The sequence below is a fragment of the Ictidomys tridecemlineatus genome, chromosome 3 (genome assembly GCF_052094955.1).
Source record: "Ictidomys tridecemlineatus isolate mIctTri1 chromosome 3, mIctTri1.hap1, whole genome shotgun sequence".
Taxonomy (NCBI): domain Eukaryota; kingdom Metazoa; phylum Chordata; class Mammalia; order Rodentia; family Sciuridae; genus Ictidomys; species Ictidomys tridecemlineatus.
The window spans coordinates 109623308-109642515 of NC_135479.1; the positions used below are offsets into that span (position 1 = coordinate 109623308).

At 34.6% G+C, this 19208-nt stretch overlaps 1 pseudogene; it reads right to left on the minus strand.

Annotated features, from left to right (window-relative positions):
• Positions 1 to 16719: 16719 nt before the first annotated feature.
• LOC101965885 (mitogen-activated protein kinase 6 pseudogene) lies at positions 16720 to 18816 on the minus strand (annotated as a pseudogene).
• Positions 18817 to 19208: the final 392 nt, after the last annotated feature.

The following is a 19208-nucleotide window of genomic DNA, read 5'->3' on the forward strand; positions in this document are numbered from 1 at the left end:
ACTTGTCTAGCCAAAATCACTTTATTTATTTTATACAAATATATTTTATATATTTTATATCAGGATCTGATAATATTGTCCTTCACCTCAAGGGAGAAGTATCTGATCCCTACGAGGACACTATAAGCCTATTGGGTAAAAACATAGTGCTAGAAGGGAAGATGAGCAATCAATACAAAAAGACAAAGGAAAAAAGTGCCCCCAAACACACCAAGATCATTATTAGAACCCATGGCAAGCAAAGCAGAAGAAATTACAGAGAAGAAGTTTAGGATTTTAGGATGTGCATGATTAAAATGTTCTGTGAATTAAAGGATGATATAAGAGAGCAAATGCAGGCAGCAAAAGATTGTTTTGACAAAGAATTACATAAAAATTACAGGAAGCAAAAGATTACCTCAATATGGAGATAGAAGTTCTAAAAAAAAAATCCTTGAAATGAAGGGAACAATAAACCAAATTAAACTCGATGAAAAGCATCAGCAACAGATAAGACAACTTGGAAGACAGGACCTCATATAATGAAGACAAAATATATAATCTTTAATGGAATGCAGACAACACAGGGAAAATGGTAAGAAACCATGAACAGAAATTCAAGAAATATGGGATAACATAAGAAGACCAAATTTAAGAGTTATTGGGATAGCCCGCACCTGCAAGGTAGACGGACCTGCGACCCACCGGAAGAACAGGCCCAGTGGCCTGCAGAGGGGCAGAGCCGACCCCCGCGCCTGCAAGGTAGGCGGAACTGCGACACACCGGCAGGACAGGCCCAGCAACCTGCCAGCGGGGTAGATACATCGCCCCGGTTGGGGGAGGGGCAGAGCTGTTGCCCACGCCTGCAAGGTAGACAGACCTGCAACCGACAGACAAAACAGGCCCAGCGGCCCGCGCCTGCAAGGTAGGTGGAACTGCAACCCACCAGCAGAACAGGCCCAGCGGCCTGCAAAGGGGCAGAGCCGGCGCCCGCACCTGCAACATAGGCGGACCTGCTACCGACCGGCAGAGCAGGCCCAGCGGCCTACCTGCGTGGTAGGCACATTGCCCCAATTGGAGGAGGGGCAGAGCCATCTCCCGCGCCTGCGAGGGAGACTATGCAACTATACAAGAGCAGTATAAATATATAGGGGGAAAATTCAATAACACAACAGTTTCGCCACGCAGAAAGAAATGCGAACAGTATGAAAAGACAAGGAAAGAAAGGACCACAAGCAATGCAAGTCAACTCAACTTTAGAAGAGGTAATATCTGCAGCAGATGGAATGTCAGATAAAGAATGCAGGATATACATGCTTCAGATGATCTGGAGTCTCAAGGAAGACATTAGACAGCAAAATCAGACAATGAAAGATCACTTCGACAATGAATTAAATAAACAAATCCAAGAAGCAAAAGATCAACTATACAGGGAGATAGAGGTTATAAAAAACAAACATAAATCCTAGAAATGCAGGAAGCAATAAACCAACTTAAAAAACTCAATTGAGTATACTACCAGCAGAGTAGAGCACTTAGAAGATAGAACATCAGACAATGAAGACAAAGTATTTCAACTTGAAAAGAACATAGACAGCTCAGCAAGACTGTTAAGAAACCATGAGCAGAACATCCAAGAAATATGGGATAACATAAAAAGACCAAACGTAAGAGTCATTGGGATACAGGAAGGTATAGAGGTCCAAACCAAAGGAATGAGCAATCTATTCAATGAAATAATTCGAGAAAACTTCCCAGAATTGAAGAATGAGACAGGGTCCCAAATCCTAGAAGCCTACAGGACTCCGAATGTGCAAAATCATAAGAGATCCACACCTAGACACATTATAATGAAGATGCCCAACATACAGAATAAGGAGAGAATTTTAAAAGCTACAAGAGAAAGGAAACAGATTACATTTAGGGGTAAACCAATCAGGATAAAAGCTGATCTTTCAACACAGACTCTGAAAGCTAGAAGATGCTGGAATAACATATTTCAAACACTGAAAGAAAATGGGTTCAAACCAAGAATTGTGTATCCAGTGAAATTAAGCCTCAGGATGGAAGATGAAATTAAAACCTTCCATGATAAACAAAAGTTAAAAGAATTTGCAGCTAGAAAACCATCTCTCCAAAAAATCCTTGACAAAACATTACAGGAAGAGGAAATGGAAAATAAGAATGAAAACCAACAGTGGGAGGTAGTAAAGGTGGGAAAATAATCAAAGAGGAAAACAAACCATGTTTAGTAACATAAATAAACAAATATGGCTGGAAGAACAAACCATATCTCAATAATAAGGCAATATCACAACAGACACTTAAGAAATACAGAAGATAATCAGAAATTATTTTGAATCCCTATACTCCAATAAAATAGAAGATAGTGAAGGCATCGATAAATTTCTTAAGTCATATAATCTGCCCAGATTGAGTCAGGAGGATATAGACAACCTAAACAGACCAATATCAATTGAGGAAATAGAAGAAACCATCAAAAGACTACCAACTAAGAAAATCCCAGGACTGGATGGGTATACAGCAGAGTTTTACAAAACCTTTAAAGAGGAACTAATACCAATACTTTTCAAGCTATTTCAGGAAATATAAAAAGAGGGAGAACTTCCAAATTCATTCTACGAGGCCAACATCACCCTGATTCCTAAACCAGACAAAGACACTTCAAAGAAAGAAAACTACAGACCAATATCTCTAAAGAACCTAAATGCAAAAATTCTCAATAAAATTCTGGCAAATTGGATTCAAAAACATATCAAAAAAATTGTGCACCATGATCAAGTAGCATTCGTTCCTGGGATGCAAGGCTGATTCAATATACAGAAATCAATAAATGTTATTCACCACATCAATAGACATAAAAATAAGAACCATATGATCATCTCGATAGATGCAGAAAAAGCATTCGACAAAGTACAGCATCCCTTTAGGTTCAAAACTCTAGAAAAACTAGGGATAACAGAACATACCTCAATATTGTAAAAGCAATCTATGCTAAGCCTCAGGCTAGCATCATTCTGAATGGAGAAAAATTGAAGTCATTCCCTCTAAAATCTGAAACAAGACAGGGATGCCCTCTCTCACCACTTCTGTTCAAAATATTTATTGAAACACTGGCCAGAGCAATTAGACAGACGAAAGAAATTAAAGGCATAAACATAGGAAAAGAAGAACTTAAATATCACTATTTGCAGATGACATGATCCTATACCTAGCAGACCCAAAAGGCTCTACAAAGAAAGTATTAGAGCTAATAAATGAATTCAGCAAAGTGGCAGGATATAAAATCAACATGCATAAATCAAAGGCATTCCTGTATATCAGTGACAAACCCTCTGAAATGGAAATGAGGACAACCACTCCATTCACAATATCATCAAAAAAAAAAAAAAAAAAAAAACACTTGGGAATCAACCTAGCAAAAGAGGTGAAAGACTTATACAATGAAAACTACAGAACCCTAAAGAGAGAAATAGAAGAAGATCTTAGAAGATGGAAAAATATACCCTGTTCATGGATCGGAAGAACTAACATCATCAAAATGGCGATATTACCAAAAGTTCTCTATAGGTTTAATGAAATGCCAATCAATATCCCAATGGCATTTCTTGTAGAAATAGAAAAAGCAATTATGAAATTCACATGGAAAAATTAAAGACCTAGAATAACAAAAACAACTCTAAGTAGGAAGTGTGAATCAGGTGGTATAGCAATACCAGACCTCAAACTATACTACATAGCAATAGTAACAAAAACAGCATGGTACTGGTACCCAAACAGGCAGGTGAACCAATGGTACAGAATAGAGGACACAGAAACCAATCAACAAAATTACAACTATCTTATATTTGATAAAGGGGCTCAAAGCATGCAATGGAGGAAGGATAGCATCTTCAACAAATGGTGCTGGGAAAACTAGAAATCCATATGCAACAAAATGAAACTGAATCCCTTTCTCTTGCCATGCACAAAAGTTAACTCAAAATGGATCAAGGAGCTTGATACCAAATCAGAGACATGGCATCTGATAGAAGAAAAAGGTGGCTAAGATCTACATACTGTAGGGTCGGGCTCCAAATTCCTCAATAGGACACCCATAGCACAAGAATTAACAAATGGGACTTACTCCAACAAAAAAGTTTTTTCTCAGCAAGAGAAACAATAAGAGAGGTAAATAGGGAGCCTACATACTGGGAACAAATCTTTATTCCTCACACTTCAGATAGAGCCCTAATATCCAGAGTATACAAAGAACTCAAAAAATTAGACAATAAGATAACAAATAACCCAATCAACAAATGGGCCAAGGACCTGAACAGACACTTCTCAGAGGAGGACATACAATCAATCAATAAGTACATGAAAAAATGCTCACCATCTCTAGAAGTCAGAGAAATGCAAATCAAAACCACCCTAAGATACCATCTCACTCCAGTAAGATTGGCAGCCATCATGAAGTCAAACAACAACAAGTGCTGGCGAGGATGTGGGGAAAGGGTACACTTGTACATTGCTGGTGGGACTGCAAATTGGTGCAGCCAATTTGAAAAGCAGTATGGAGATTTCTTGGAAAGCTGGGAATGGAACCACCATTTGACATAGCTATTCCCCTTCTCGGTCTATTCCCTAAAGACCTAAAAAGAGCATGCTACAGGGACACTGCTACATCGATGTTCATAGCAGCACAATTCACAATAGCAAGACTGTGGAAACAACCTAGATGCCCTTCAATAGACAAATGGATAAAAAAAAATGTTACATTTATACACAATGGAGTACTACTCTGCATTAAAAAATGATAAAATCATAGAATTTGCAGGGAAATGGATGTAGAACAGATTATGCTAAGTGCAGCTAGCCAATCCCTAAAAAACAAATGCCAAAAGTTTTCTTTGATGTAAGGAGAGTAACTAAGGACAGAGTTGGGAGGAAGAGCATGAGAAGAAGATTAACATTAAACAGTGGTGATAGGTGGGAGGGAAAAGGAAAGAGAAGGGAAATTGCATGGAAGTGGAAGGAGACCCTCTTGGTTATACAAAATTACATACAAGAGGAAGTGAGGGGAAAGGGGAAAAAAACAAGGGGGAGAATTGAATTAAGTAGGGTTTGGGGGATGGTAGAGGATAGGAAAGGCAGCAGAATACAACAGACACTAGTATAGCAATATGTAAAACAGTGGATGTGTAATTGATGAAAAAAAAAAGAAAATGTATGTACTAGAAGGGGAATATCAATCACCATTCCCTCTTTTTACAGTTATTCATATTTTACTCATTTACTCTTTATGTTCCTGCTGATAGATTTTAGCAGTTAGTCAATAAAGCAAAAATGACATTTTGAACAGAGAAAGATTTCCTTAGCAATCTTAGTATCATATGACACTGAAATTTTTTGATAGTCCTTTTGGAAAATGACAGTCTCTGAATGGTGATGAACAGAAGCCTGGTGTGGACTTGACCTCAATCCAAGTATGTGATCATGAGGTCATTTCATCATGTGTGTCCAATCATTAGATTAGGATCTACTATGAATTGACCTCAATTCTAGGTGGTAGAATGGTAGAGATATAAAAACTAGACCTGCCTTCTAATACCCCTGGGTGAAACAATTAAACTACCAATGCAAGCATTATGATATGGGGCATGAGAGAAGTACTGAGAATGTTCTACAGGAAAACCAAAAAAAGGACACTGGACCATAACTCATAGCTCAGAAAAACCTTCTTGAGAAGGTCAATCTTGAAATATATGGAAGAGATAGCTACGTAAAGAAGAGGGAGAAAAATTCTACACAGTTAAAATGAAAGTTGTGGAAGACTATAGAAGGAATTGCAGGGAGCATGTAATGTGATTCCCTGTGGAAATGAGTCACAGACCAGTGGTGGGTATAGAGACAAACATGCCTTTGGGGTCACAGAAGCAATGGAGAGCTACTGGGGGAGTAAAATTATCAACTAAAAATGGGAGTACCATCACAATTTTAATTTGAAATTAAAAAAGATTATTTTAGTTATTAGAAGAAGAAAGAACTTGACAAATGAGAACCAGAACTGAGGACGAAGAAGAGAGTAAAGGATTGTTTTTGGAATATAAAAACTGGAAAAGAAATTTAATAGAGGCAGATATAATTTCCAATATGTCAATTAGGTTTTTTGGTATAGGTTAAAAAAAAATATTTTCTGTGAAATGGTCTGAATGCACGAATGAATAAACGAATAAAACAGCTGCTTAGGACTCAGGATTTTGAATGTGAGGTACTGGATAAGAGGATGTCAACATATAGGAAGAGCCTGAAGTCATGAAATTAAGACCATTTATGAAGTAAGGAGAGGTATATCAGACCTCCCTCACCAGATGGGATTTGTGGCTAAGGATATTGAAAACCCCCACAGCAGGATCCTTTGTCATAAGGTGAAAATAGTAACCATAGAACCGACCTCATATACTGACTTTTGATACCAGTACTTACAGTGCATTATTCTACAGAACTGCTAAGTCTTCCCTGTAGCTAATGTCTACAGCTCCTATAAGTGTGTCCAATACGTATGGATGATAATGTCTACTGCTTGAAATTTCAACACATAACAAGAAAATATGTTGATGGATATCTCTCTTCCATAGGACAAAATATTAATATGTAAATGTTAATAAAGATAACAAAGTATATATTACTTAGTAAAAAGCATGCATTAGGGCCATATGAGTCAACATGGAAAAAAATCTTAGAAATAATGACATGCATGCTTTCTTGTAAAATGCTGATTATGTCAAATATGAAAAGCAGAGATGTGTACTATGTTTTATATGAATATTTATATATATTAAATATCATAAAATATGCAAAAATGTAAACTTAATATTATGATAGTATTACTTTCTGAAGGGAGAAAGAACATGATTGTTTCTACTGTACCATAAAATTTTAAATTTTCTTTTTAAAAAATATTGATTTAGTATGTCAAAATGTAAAAATCCATATTGATAAATATTGCATCATAATTTTTTGTAAGCTTACAAACTATATATATATATATATATATATATAAATTTTATGCTCAATATATTATTCTCCAATTTACCATATTTGCTGCAATATTTCTGAGATTTATCTTTATGGATGTTGTCTTACTATTCCCTGCTTTCTTCTCTATGTTTAAAATATTTCATAATAATATTTGAAGAAAGCTAGAAGAGGAGTGGAATAAAAAATACAATAATAAAAAAAAGAGTTATTGGGATAGAGGAATACATAGAGTTCCAAATTAAAGGAATGAGCAATCTATTATATTAAATAATATCAGAAAAATTCCAAACATGAAGAATGAATTGGAAAACCAAATTCAATGAGGCTTAAAGGATGTCAAATGTACAAAATCACAACAGATCCACACCAAGGCACAATCTAATGAAAATACCTAACCCACAGAATAAGGAGAGAATATTAAAAGCCAAGAGAAAAAAAAATCAGATTACTCATATGGGGAAACCAATTAGATTATGTGCAGATTTTTCAACCCAGACTATGAAAGCAAGAAGATCCTGGAACAACAAATATCAAGCTCTTAAAGAAAATGGATGTCAACCAAGATTCTTGTATCCAGCAAAATTAAGCTTTATATTTGATGGTGAAATAAAAATCTTCCATGATAAACAAAAGTTAAAAAAAAAAATTACAAGTAGAAAGCCTCCATTACAGAACATTATTGGCAAAATATTCCATGAAGAGGAATTGAAAAAGAACAATAAAAATCAGCAAAGGGAGTAATTACACTAAAGAAAAAATAGTCAAAGGAGAAACCAAGTCAAGTAAAATATCCCCACCTCCCCCCAAAAACTTGCTGAGAATACAAATCATGTCTCAGTAATAATACCGAATGTTAATGGCCTAAACTCACCAATCAAAAGACATAGACTGGCAGATTGGATTAAAAATAAAAAACCCAACAACAACAACAACAACAACAATATGCTACCTCTAAGAGAATCATCTCATAGAAAAAAGACATCCACAGACTAGAGGTAAAAGGTTGGGAAAAATCATACCACTCTCATGGACTGTGGAAGCAAGCAGGGGTCTCCATCCTCATATCAAATAAAATAGACTTCAAGCAAAAGTTATTCAAAAGGGATAAAGAAGGATATTTCATATGGCTTAAGGGAACATCAACAAGACATAAAAATTTTGAAAATATATGCCCCCCAAAATGGCGTGTCTACATTCATCAAACAAACTCTTTTTTACGTTTAAGAGTCAAGTAGACCACAACACAATAATTCTGGGTGACTTCAGCACACCTCTTTCACCACTGGATAGATTTTCCAAACAAAAGCTGAACAAAGAAACTATAGAACTTAATAACACAATCAACAACTTAGACTTAACTGACATATATAGAATCTTTCATCCTTCAATGAATGAATACACTTACTTCTCAGCAGCACATGAATCCTTCTCTAAAATAGACCATATATTATACCACAATGCAACTCTTAGAAAATATAAAAAGGCAGAGATATTATTCTATCAGATCATAATGGAATGAAATTAGAAATCAAAAATAAAAAAAGAAATAAAAGCTACTTCAACACCTGGAGACTAAATAAAATGCTACTGAATGAACAATGGATTGCAAAAGATATTAAGTAGGAGATTAAAAATTATTGGAGGTAAATGAGATCACAGATACAACATATCAAAATTTCTACAACACTATGAAGGCAGTTCTAAGAGGAAAGTTCATTGCATGGAGTTCATTCTGTAAAAGAAAAAAAAAGTCAATATAAAATGACTTAACATTACAGCTTAAAGCCCTAGAATAAGAAGAATAAATCTACACCAAAAGCAGTAGAAGATACAAAATAATTAAAAATCAGAGCTGATATCAATGAAATTAAAACAAAAGAAAACAATTGAAAAAATTGACAGAACAAAAAGTTGGTTCTTTGAAAAAATAAATAAAACTAATAAATGCTTAGCCATGCTAAGAAAGAAATGAGAGAAAAAATTCAAATTAAACATGTGATGAAATAGGAAATATCACAACAGACACTACAGAAATACAGAAGATAATTAGAAATTATTTGAAAACTTGTACTCCAATAAAATAGAAAATATCAAAGCTATCGAAAAATTCCTAGAGATATATACTTTGCCCAAATTGAATCAGGATGATATACACAATTTAAACATATCAATTTCAAGTGATGAACTAGAAGGCACCATCAGAATTGTACCAACCAAGGAAAGCCCAGGACCAGATAGACACATAGCCTTTATAGAAGAACTAATACCAATACTCTTCAATTTATTTCAGAAAATAGAAAAAGAGAGAGCACTTCCTAACTTATTCTATGAGGCAAATATTACCCTGATTCCAAAACCAGGCACATCAGACATTAGAAGATGGAAAGATCTACCTTGTTCTTGGATAGGCAGAATTAATATTGTCAAAATGACCATACTACTAAACGCATTATACAGATTTAATGCAATTCCATTCAAAATCCCAATGAGATTCCTCATGGAAATAAAAAATTCAGTCATGAAATTAATCTGGAAAAATAAAAGACCCAGAATTGCTAAAGCAATCCTTATCAAGACAAAAACAAAGACACATCAAAGAATGAAAACTTTTGACCAATATCTCTAATGAACATAGATGCAAAAATTCTTAATAAAATTCTGGCATATTGAATACAAAAACATATCATAAAGATGGTGTACCATGATCAAGTGGGGTTCATCCCAGGGATGCAAGTTTGGCTCAACATATACAAATCAATAAATGTAATTCATCACATCAATAGACTTAAAGATAACAAACACATGATAATCTCAATGGACACAGAAAAAGCATTCGACAAAATACAGCACTGCTTCATATTCAAAACACTAGAAAAACTAGGGATAATAGGAACATATCTCAACATTGTAAAAGCTATCTATGCTAAGCCCCAGGCCAACATTATTCTACATAGAGAAAAATTGAAAGCATCCCCTCTAAAAACTAGAGCAAAACAGGAATGCCCTCTTTCACTACTTCTATTTAACACAGTTCTTGAAACACTGGCAACAGCAATTATATGAAAAAATTTAAAGGAGTACAAATAGGAAAAGATGAGCTCAACTTAGCACTATTTATAAACAAGATGATTCTATACTTAGAAGACCCAAAAAGCTCCATCAGAAAACTTCTAGAACAAGTAAATGAATTCAGCAAAGTAGCAGGATACAAAATCAACAATAAATTAACGGCATTTCTGGAAGAAAAATGAAAAAAATACCACATTTACAATAGCCTCATAAAAAATAAATTCTTTGGGGATACACCTAACAAAAGAGGTGAAAGACCTCTACAAAACAAAACAGAACACTAAAGACAGAAATTAAAGAAGACATAGAAGATGAAAAGATATAACTTTCTCTTGGATATGCAGAATTAATATTATCAAAATGACCATACTACCGGGGCTGGGGATGTAACTCAAGCGGCAACGCACTCGCCTGGCATTCCCGGGGTGCTGGGTTTGATCCTCAGCACCACATAAAATATAATAAAGATGTTGTGTCCACCGAAAACTGAAAAATAAATATTAAAAAATTCTCTCTTTTTCTCTTCTCTCTTTAAAAAAAATGACCACACTACCAAAAGCATTATACAAATTTAATGAAATTCCAGTCAAAAACCCAATGACATTTCTCATAGAAATAGAAAAATCAGTCATGAAATTCATCTGGAAAAAGAAAAGACCCAGAATAATTAAAGCAATCCTTAGCAAGAAGAGTAAAGCAGGTGGCATCACTATATCAGACCTTAAACTATATAACTACAGAGTAATAGTAACAATAGTAACATTAATAACTGTTAATTCCTGAAACATGACAACAGACAGGTAGACCAATGGTACAGAACAGAGGATACAGAGACGAAGCCACTTAATTACAATTATCTTATATTAGACAAAGGTGCCAAAAACATATATCAGAGAAAAGATAGCATCTTCAACAATTGGTGCTGGGGAAACTGAAAATCCATATGCAAGATTGTCCTACCCCTCACCATGCATAAAACTCAACTCAAAGTGGATCAAGGACCTAGGAATAAAACCAGAGACCCTGCATCTAATAGGAGGAAAAGTAGATCCGAATCTCCATCATGTCGGATTAGGCCCCTGTTCCTTAATGAGACTCCTGTAGTGCAAGAATTAAAATCAAGAATTAATAAATTGGATGGATTCAAACTAAAAAGCTTCTTCTCAGCAAAAAGAACAATCCGTGAGGTGAATAGAGAGCCTACAGCCTGGGAGCAAATTTTTACCCCTCACACATCAGATAGAGCACTAATCTCTAGGTATATAAAGAACTCTAAAATGCTAAAATTAAAAATAAAAATAGCCCAGTCAATAAATGGGCCAAGGAACTGAACAGACATTTCTCAGAAAGTGATATACAATCAATCAACAAATATATGAAAAAATGTTCAACATCTCTAGCAATTAGAGAAATGCAAATCAAAACTAAGATTTCATCTCACTCCAGTCAGAATGGCAAATATTAAGAATACAAACAACAGTAAGTGTTGGTGAGGATGTGTGGAGGAAGGAACACTCATACATTGCTGCTGGTGGGACTGCAAATTTGTGCAGCCAATATGGAGACTCTTTGGCAAACTGGGAATGGAACCATCTTTTGACCCAGCTATCCCACTCCTTTGTCTATACCCAAAGAACTTAAAAAAACAGCATTATACAGGGACACAGCCATATCAGTGTTTATTGGAGCACAATTCACAATAGCTAAACTGTGGAACCAAACTAGATACCCTTCAGTAGATGAATGGATAAAGAAAATGTGGTATATATACACAATGGAATATTACTCAGCAATAAAAGAGAATAAAATCATGGCATTTGCAGGTAAATGAATGGAGTTGTAGAATATAATGCTAAGTAAAGTCAGACAATCAAAAAACAAAAACAAAAACAAAAAAACAAATGCTCAATGTTTTCTTTGATATAAGGAGGCTGATTCATAGTGGGGTTGAGAGGAGGAGCATGGGAAGGTTTGACAAATTCTAGATAGGGGAAAGGGGAAGGGGAGGGTGAGGGCCTAAAAAAAAGATGGTGGAATGATATAGACATCACTACCCTAAGTACATGTATGAAGAGGACAAGAATAGTATGAATATACTTTGTATACAAGCAAAGATATGAAAAAATTATGCTCTATATATGTGATATGAATTATAATGCATTCTGCTGTCAGATATAAGAAAGTAGAATAAAAAAATTTTAAAAATGTTATATCTATACCCCATTTCAAAAAATAAAAATCTAACTTACTTTTACAATTTCTATCCAGTTCGTTCTTCTGTTTTCAGAATTATTTGCTATTTTGATATGTTGTGTTTTTTCACTTCATATTCCACATTGTAATACATCTGAACTTTATTGTACATTTTAGAAACTGGGTATATGAAATCACATATTCTTTTTCATTTTCTTCCCTTCTTTATGTTTTTATCAATTGTGTCCTTTTTTCATTTTCAAGGCATCAAGTATTTGCATTAAATTGTTTCATATTAATAATGTCTTATTTAAGTGTTTATACAAGTTTGGATCCAAATAATTTCCTTCCTACTATATGTAAAGGCCATTATGAGGTACCATGCTGATCTCCTTTTTCACCTTCTTGTAATGCAGCAGGAAGATTGTCCTTGATTATCAGATTTCTTTTGTAATTACCTTCATAGAATAAACCTGCCTTACTCTTTCATGGAAGTCTCAGACCTGTGACTAAAAGAAATGATTTGGTAAGATGCTTTATTGCCATATCTCAATCATGGGCTACTCTTTGGTGCAGAGTTCAAAGCTCCCCATCTGTCTCCCATGAATGTAAACAAGTTGGCACACATATTAGCAGAAATGATAGTGGAATGCAATTGCTAAGCTGGTGTTTTGGCAGTGGTCACTTCACTCCCTGGCAGAAGGACTGGGTAACTAACAATAGGCCACAGAGGTTGTATAACAAAAAAAGGCAATTGTTAAAATTTTACTATTAATGCACTGAGATGGTGTGTTTAGAGGTGAAAAATATACTACTTGTTTTATTAGAATTTTGAGAATTAATGGGGGAAAATGTAACTAAAAGGGCAGTAGAACTGTGTGATTGTTGTTAAGATCACTTGATGTTATATAAAGAACAATGAAAGAGAAGGACAGCAAATTTTTCATTGAAAATGAACTGTGAAAGCTGAAGGGCTTCATTCACCTTGTATTAAAAGGTTTTTGTCTCCTGCAAGTATCAAGGACAGAAAGGAGAGGATTGGAATAGAAATTTATTGAGAGTAGCTAAGCTCCAGAAAAGATTAAAAGCCCAACCAAAGCAGATCTGAATTTGGACCCTCATCAGGAACAGGATCCTGAATCATGACATAAGAACATTTTGGCTGATTATTTCTAGCCTAATGGTAAATTGAGAGACAGGAAAGTTAAGCAGTCAAATTCACACAAATATGTAGGGCAGGTACTAAGATCTGAACCCTTGTTATTTCGCTTAAACATATGAGTTCATAACTACCTCTCCACAAGTATGTTTTGCTTTATTTTACAAAAATCAATTTTTAATTAAATTTAAGCATTCTCAAGTGTTACTTTTTACCAAACATTGTCCCTACTCTTTGGTTTCTTGTATTTTTCTGGGAACTTCCCAAATGCTATGTGATAATTTTATATTTTCCAAAATTATTGTTATTGTGATTTCAAATTAGCTAACTTTCTCATGTGCCTGTGTTAGTGATTTCTCAAGGAAAATGGAGTTTACTTGAATTTCTTCAGCTCTTATTCTCTACTCTGATTGCTTTATGATTGCTAAAATAAAATTCATCTTTTTTAAAATTTTTCTTTTCTTAGTTAACATAGAGCCTATTTATTATTTTTTCCCTGATTAATGGTTACAAGAAACTCTTGATTATTATTTTTTATTTCTACTCCACATCATTTCATTCAAACCTGTTCTATGCTTGAAATGAGAATGAGGGGGAAAAATGACATTTTTCTAACACTATTACTGCCTAGCTTCTTATTAGTTCTGACCAATCAGCGCCTCTGTTAGATTGAATCAAAGTAGGAGGCCAGCAGGTAATTGCTTCTATTTTTATCTGTGCTAGACATCTCTTTATAGCCCAGGACAGGTTAGGCTCAGTCTATAGGCACCCCTAGAATAACTGTGCCATTCCCTTTAGGCGTCAGAAAAGAGATACTTCATAGCATCATCATAGGTAGTGGCCTCCCAACTAAGCAACAGTACTCAGCACTATTGCTTTTATTATTCCTTAAATCCTAGGATTTGTAGCTGCATCCTCACTTACTATCTAGTTTACCTCTTCTTCCACCTAAAACAGTTATTTCAAAAACCTGCATAAATGATTCTTTGTATTATATCTACTTTGTTTAATAAATAGATAAAATACAAATAAATAAATAAATTCAGCAAAGTAAATATGAAATTCACTTTTATTTTTCTAGTTCTTGCTCTCATTTTTATTGGTTTTATTTTAAAATGTTATTCTGAAATTATTTTTCTTATTTTCATTTATGCCAATGAATATTTATTAATTCATTTTCTAACTGGAATGAGAAACATTGACAGTTTACATGAAGTGGCCCAATCAGAATAAAAGGTAAAACAGTTGCAAAAATAGCTACCATATTAAAAATATTTATATATATATATACTGTATGCCATTTTTAATCCCTTTAAAAATACTATTTCCACATATATGAGTTTGTCAAAATGAACACAACTACTACCTATAGCTATGAAGCTCTAATAAAAATAAATAAAAAAAATATTTTGTCAATTAAGTCTTACAATAGTCTTCTGAAATTATCATTTTTCAATACCCCTATAAGGGCAAAGGAGGACCTGTAGCTTATAGGTAAAGTGAAACAAGTTCACACAGGTAAGAACTGGTGGCTTTTAAGCAGTGGCTGGTTTACTCTAAAGCCTATATTTTCACCACTAAGAAGAAATATTTGCATAGATTTTCAGTTTTCAACCAATAAATAGCATGCTTTCAGTGCAATTTAAGTATACTTTTATTTCATACAATTGCCTTTTAAATAGCATTTTGAATGATAGAATTTTCTTTTTTATATCTAATTTCATTTTACTTACACTTGTCTTGGGATGGGGAATAGATAATTTGGTAAAAACATACAGTAAAAACAAGCAAACAAAAAAAGATTTATCATGTACAACTTTTTACTTTTTAGGGGGGATGGGTACCAGGGATTGAACTTAGGGGCACTCAACCACTGAGCCACATTTCCAACCTATTTTGTATTTTATTTTGAGACAGGGTCTCACTGAGTAGCTTAGGACTTCTGTAAGTTGCTAAGGCTGGCTTTGAACTCAAAATCCTCCTGCCTTAGCCTCCAAAACTGCCGGTATTACATGCTCGTGCCATCATGCCTGGCTCATGTACAACTTTTAAACTACAATAATGATGTACCTTAATTACTTCCATGCATACAAGTCTAACATTACAATATTGTTAAAAAATAAACATAATTAAAACTTTTAGGATCATCTTATAATAAATTAATTCCTAATTTTTCCTATACACAGTGAGTACTTTATTTAAAATGTAAATTAAAGTAAATTAAGTATGTGGACAGCCTTAGGTATATATTCAGCTAAGTAGGCAACAAGCCATAGGGCCAAAAAAAAAAGTGTGGTTATAAATAAAAATTTAAAATTAAATGAATTTTGTAATTAAATACAGAAAATTTACTGATTTGCTAAACTAAATAAGATGTGATGTATTAACACTTCACTATAAAGGATGAATACCAGATCATTTATAAACAATGTGCCTTAATACTTTACTACAATAAATGATGGCTAAATAGAAGTGCATATTGTGAAGCCCTATGAGTGGTATATGTTTTGCCATATATTTTTGTTACCTTGAGGTAGATAACATGTGTACCAAATCCAGCATTCATTTTCAGTTGCTGCTGTGTTTTAAGAAATTTGTACAGTATGAAAAACTGGAAAATACTAATGAATAAAAAATATTTTAGGAAAAAATATATTCATGCAATTATGTACATTCTCTCTGTGTAAATTTCAAGGTGAAATTTTTGTTTGCTGTAAAACAGATCATTGTCCTATGAGAGAATGTTTTTTACTTGTCTTTGCACATTTATTTTTCTCCTCGAGCATTGCATTATTTTGCTCTATTCTTTTGTGTGTGTGTGTGCAAAACACATGGCAATTAAAATGAAAACTACTTCATGTAAATAAAATTCTGGATTTTAAAACCAAGAACCAATAAAAATCCTTACAAAAACAGACCGTCTGATTCAAGTAGAAAATGACTTAAACACTAGTAATAATAATAATTAAAAAAAGACAAACACACTTCTTGAAGAATACAAAGAGAAATGTTTGCTGAATGTTTTAGTTCAGATGTTTCAGAATGCTGCTCTATTTTTTTTTTTTTTTTTTTTTTTTGTGGGAGTGTAATGGGGATTGAACTCAGGGGCACTCAACCATTGTGCCACATCCCCAGCCCTGTATTTTATTTAGAGACAGGGACTCACTGAGTTGCTTAGTGCCTTGCTTTTGCTGAAGCTGGCTTTGAACTTGTGATCCTCCTTCCTTAGCCTCCCAAGCCACTGGGATTACAGGCATGCACCACTGCACCCAGCTTCAGTATGTTTTATGAGGAATTCAAGGAGGAAGGTTTCACAGGAAAAGGTGTTAATATGCCCTGGATTGATTTAAGTGGTGACCCCACTGAACTATGAAATGGTAGGAGGTCTATGGATTCAAAGTGCTTGTTAATGAGGAATCCTTATGCTTGTTGTTGAGAAATCCTTCCTCATTTCCTCTCTCCCCAAGCTTCCCATCCTCTACTGGCTCAATTTCTAGCATCTCAGTATCTTCTTTCCTGCTACAGAACTTGTCCAAGTAACTGGTATAAGTGTTTACTTTCTCAGCCTGTTCATCCTTCCTGACCTCACAATAAAACTGATTGACGAGAAAACATTGCTCCCTGCCACTCACAAACTGGCTATCCCAAGAAGATTGATACAAAGCTTCTAACTGAACCAAATTTGTCATTCCTGTTTTCTGTTTTTCTCAGCTTACTGAATTTGATATTAAACTTTCCAACTCTAGTTGGGACACTGAGCTATTCAAGTCATTTAATTTATCAGTAGTCTCATGCTGTGAACTAAGTTGAATAGTTCCTGCAAGAAAGAAATCTAAATCAATTCCCTGATTCTTGTTCAGCCAGTTGCTGTGATGTTTCCTGCAGTGCTATCTGGGCTTCAACCAATCCATTCCTTTCACATTTTGACTTGCCTTTATTATCAGATTTTTCTTTGCTTTATTCTTTCCAGTTGGGAAGATCTATAGTAAGTTTGGGTTCATAATAATGAATAACTTCACTCTCCAAACTAAATTACTAAATATGATGATGACCTTATTCTGTAGTTACAAGCATGGTTGCACTCTAGACCACAATATTTGTTTTCACAATGATCTACATACTGCCAACAAGGCTCAGTAGGGTAATTGGTATCAAAAGCAGAATCCTCCAGATATTTTTCTTGATTTCCATCCCAATATTTTTGAGATCTACTTGTACTTCTTCTTCATCAGTGACATCAGACAGAGCTCTTGTGTCAAGCTAAAAACTTCATTACCATCAAAGTTGTTATGTATAGGACAACCAGACTCTTAAAACTCACAATCATGGTACATTTCCCATGTACCATGTGAGTTTCTTCTATAAGCAAACTATCATCAACTTCCTCTTCAACATGAAAAGGATAGCTTGAAATTGGTTCATCCATTGGAAAAGAATGTATATTCATGTAAGGATGAGAGAATGTTTCTTCTGCTGTCAACCAACTCAAACATTTGTCAAAATTTGTCCCAGGAAATCCACTGCTTCTCAACTAATTTCTGGAGGAGCTGAGTGAGGGGTCATGTAATTTCTAATGTAAACTGGAATTACAATGAGAAGCTCTTGATGATCTTACTAATGTACCACAGGAATAGATTCCAAAATCTGTTGTATATGTTCAAGTTCACCTGCACCTACAAAGAGGGTTTTACCATTCAGCATTTCAGCAAAGATGCAGCCTGCAGCCCACATGTCAGTGGCTTTGGTATAGTTATTAGGAGAAAGTAAAAGAATGGAGATTTGTACCATTTAGTAACCAAACCTAAGAAAGACGACTCTCATGGGAATAATGAGGATCCTTGATCCATGCAAAACCGAAGTCACCTATCTTCAGCACCAAATCTTCAGTATTAATGAAAAGATGAGCTGATTTGAGATCTCTGTGCAGTACTTTGCAGAGTAAATACACTTGAGCCAATGTAACAACTGATACACAAAAAGCCTGGCATGCTCTATCAGTCAAGGGCCCTGGACCAGCACATTTGCCAAGTCTGTTTGCATGGACTCCTGAACAATGTGAACACTGTTCAGTTCAGTAAAAGAGCCCACAGTGGGTTAACTGATTGCCACTGAGGACAAGAACTTCAAACACTTTAACAATATGTATCATGGCCAAGTCTTCTCATAATTTTGATTTCATGGAAAGCATGTTTGACACCCTGGGGAACAACAGTAAGGACAATTTTCTTGATGGCTACACTTTTGTCACAGTCAGTATCTACAGCAGAAAAAGCCAAGCCATTGCCTCCACAACCCTATGGTTTTAAGTTCATATACCCAGAGCCCAGATCAAAACCATGAATGTTCATAAGATTTTCAAATTTCTCTGCCATTTTGAAATCCTTACTATTGTCTATTCCTTTCAAACTGTTGAAAATGTGTAAACAAGGAAGGAAACTAGCATCAAAAGGAAAAATCTTTTAAAAGGGAGAAGAAAAATAATTATGCTTCTACAGCAAGATGTTTTCTCAATGTTCATTGCATATTTCAACCAGGCCTGTTGAGTTCCCCTCAGATTTAAAGCTCAAAAAGCTCTGCTTATATTGAGATTTAAAAAGATTGCAGTACTCATAGTTCAAGAAAGGGGGAGCAACTCTGTAGACATTTAAAGAAAACATTCAAGAAACTCGAAGGGAATGAAATGCAATATACTATGCACTCAAATATACTGGGCTAAATGATTTAACAAAGATGTGAATGGATATGCACACAATGGGCTTCTATG